Here is a 3,169-nt window from a genome sequence, read left to right as displayed (position 1 = left end):
ATAGGATGAAAATACAAAAAAAATTTGTGCCAAGAGGCTCTAAACATGCTTGAATGTAGGGGTGTCCAAAAAAATGCAAAAACCAAACCGAACCGCTACCCGAACCGGACCGAAAAAACGGTTCGGTTACGGTTCGAAAAATTCAAAAAACCAAATTTTCAGTTCGGTTACCGGTTCGAAAGAAATTAGAAACGGTTAACCGAAAACCAGTTTTTCAAATATATATATATTAAATAAATAAAGAATAACCTAAACTAAAATAAATCTCTAATTCACTCAATCTAAAATCCCAACCCAAATTTTTTCTTAGTTCCCAATGTATTGTCTATATTTACAATTAAATTTAGGACAAAATTAAAAAAAAAAAAAGTTTTATTAAAAAAAAAGGAAAAACCGATTCAAAACCGGTTAACTGCTTTTTTTAAAACGGTTAGCCGGTTTTTCGGTTAACTGAAAAATCGGTTTTCCCTAAAACCAATTCGGTTTCGGTTCAGTTTAGAAAAGCGGTTAATCGGTTCGGTTAACCACTTTTGAACACCCCTACTTGAATGCTTGAGAAACTAAAAATATTTTAGTTTCAACAAGAAAGTATTTATGCCAGCTTGTAATTTGATGTGGTAACAACTTTAAAACATAAATAATTATCTCAAATAACTTTAGATAAATATTTTATTTCATCTTAAACATTTAATATAATATAGCATATGTTTTTTTTACAATATACAGATAATTATTATTATGCGAAAACAACTTTTTTAAGATGAGAATTAGAATAACTATAATTTATTACAATATAGAGTTTATAGTTATTCTTATTTATAACTATCCCAAGTCGGGATTGTAGTTTTTTTATGACTGTACAAATATTATTCTTATATAAAGAAGTTTGACGGTATATATGATTTCTTTTTAATCGAAAAGTTTAGAGATATTTAATTATAAAATTTCCCATAACTCCCGAATCAAGAAGTTGACCTTATTTGAGTTCAAATGTAACTGTATATATGTATCCCTTCCCCCTCCCAGCCTTTAGGGGTTGCTTTAGCTTTTCTCTTTCGATCAATTCTAACCTTTTAGTTATAGTAGTCAAATTTAATTTTCTGAACACTTTAATATCAAACTTCACTATTATACATAATTTGAAAAGAGAAAAATATTACCCATGAAACAAAAACAAAAACAAAAAGAAAGAAAAAGAAAAAGACCATTCAAGAAATTAATGTTAAGATTAATTAAAGTAAGATAGAAAATCATTCGTGATTAATGCGTCTTTGTCAAAGACATTAATTAATTAATTAATAAAACGCACATGCAAACAATCTCACAAAAATTAATGGTGTACAATATGCCAAACATCACAATCCCAATAGAGAAAGAGAGAGAAAGAGAGATGAGGCTCGACATCCTCTCATGTCGATTTCATCCGAGAAAATCCATCAATTCTGGAGACCTGCAAACATCAAGACATCTAATGAGCCAACACTTCCTCGCATACATAATTTATTATAAACTTTATTTGAAGAGGAAAAACAAAAGAAGAGAAAGATAGAATAATAAAGAGCATCATTGTACGAGAAAATTAGATCCCTACTTATATTTATTTAAGCCTCAAAAGAACTGGCTTTTAGATATTTGTCTACTACTTATTAAAACATCATAACATTTTCTTGCTCTTGGCAAAAAATATTGACTATTTATTATGTCTCCCAACAGTGACTAGATCGACATTGTCTAGTTACACTTTGTTCTTAAAGTAAGAATAAATTCTAAGTCTCAGTTGGAACTTAGAAACTGTCTCGCAGTCACTGAAAAGCTGATTCTCATAGTAAACACTGACTGCTAGAATCCTAGAAAGCACTTCTTTAAGAAAATGAGTGATAAAATGATTCCATTTTAGAGTTGTAATTATATACGCAAAAGAAGGAAACAATTAACGTTTCAGTTCAAATTAATATTGTAGTAAACAATTAGTCAGACTCAGACTGAGGTAATTAAGACCATGCAACGTTGATCCTGTAGTTATATTAGCAAATTTTCGTATTGAGAGAGTGTGAAGTGTACTTAACTTAGATCTAAAGAGTGCAAGTGTAACCGGAGGGAGGAGTCTTCCCACAAGTCACAAGGAGCTGAATAGCAAGAGGAACATAAATGTTAAGGTCGAGTAGCTTTAGCTTGAGTGTGGTGCACAAGCAGACTGCAGCTTCAAGCTCAACAAGCCCTTTAAGAACCGGGCAACACTGGTTAACAACGGGGTCACCGAGACCGACGTGAACCAGTCCGCCGAGAAGATCCACACAAGCGCCCAATTTGAGTGTGTCAATAGGGCATGTGGCTGGTTTAGTACCTGGTGATGGTGGGCAAGTCTTTCCACTTGGTGGCTTAGTCGTTGGAAGACCAGTCACCGGAGGAAGTGTCACCGGAGGAGGTTTATTGGAGAACGGTCACCGGGGGGAGTGTAACGGGAGGCTTAATTGGAGGAACAGTCACTGGAGGGGGGTAACTGGAGGCTTAATTGGAGGAACTGTCACTGGAGGAAGTGTCACCGGAGGGAGGTTAATGGAGGCTTAATTGGAGGAACGGTCACCGGAGGGAGTGTAACGGGAGGCTTATTGGAGGAACAGTCACGGAGGGAGGGTAACTGGAGGCTTAATTGGAGGAACTGTAACTGGAGGGAGTGTAACAGGTGGCTTTTCAATGGGGGGGAGAGTAACCGGTGGCTTATTGGAGGAACAGTGACTGGTGGCAAATTGATTGGTGGTTTAACAATGGGAGGAACAGAAATGGGGCCTTTGGGTGCTTTGCTTTGGCTTGCCGCAGGCGCCACATCCGAAAATGGGAGGGCTGAGGAAATGAAAAGCATGTAAATAATGAGGAGAGCTGAAATTTTGGAGGAATCCATGTTGGTTTTTTTTTTTTTTTTTTTTTCTTTGTGTTAAAACTAGAGAGGTAACTAGAATGGTATAGAATTTGTAGAGGAAGGAGGTGTTATAAGGAACGTGAAGTGGGAAAATGAACAAAAAAACACTAAAAGCACTTCACGTGACCAAGGGTTGGGCTCAAAGGCAGCTGCCACTCTGCTAGTTGGCAATGTACCTACAAAATGAGTAGATCCATTGTATTTTATGTTACTGCTGTTCATTTTCGTTGGCTGGTCTCTTGTTTTGGAAAT

At 35.8% G+C, this 3,169-nt stretch overlaps 1 pseudogene; it reads right to left on the bottom strand.

Annotated features, from left to right (window-relative positions):
• Nucleotides 1–1,378: 1,378 nt before the first annotated feature.
• LOC116123175 lies at nt 1,379–2,899 on the bottom strand (annotated as a pseudogene).
• Nucleotides 2,900–3,169: the final 270 nt, after the last annotated feature.

The sequence above is a fragment of the Pistacia vera genome, unplaced genomic scaffold, assembly GCF_008641045.1.
Source record: "Pistacia vera cultivar Batoury unplaced genomic scaffold, PisVer_v2 Contig140, whole genome shotgun sequence".
NCBI classification, from domain to species: Eukaryota; Viridiplantae; Streptophyta; class Magnoliopsida; order Sapindales; family Anacardiaceae; genus Pistacia; species Pistacia vera.
The sequence above is the reverse complement of the archived record's forward strand: the minus strand, read 5'-3'. Positions and strand labels throughout refer to the sequence as shown.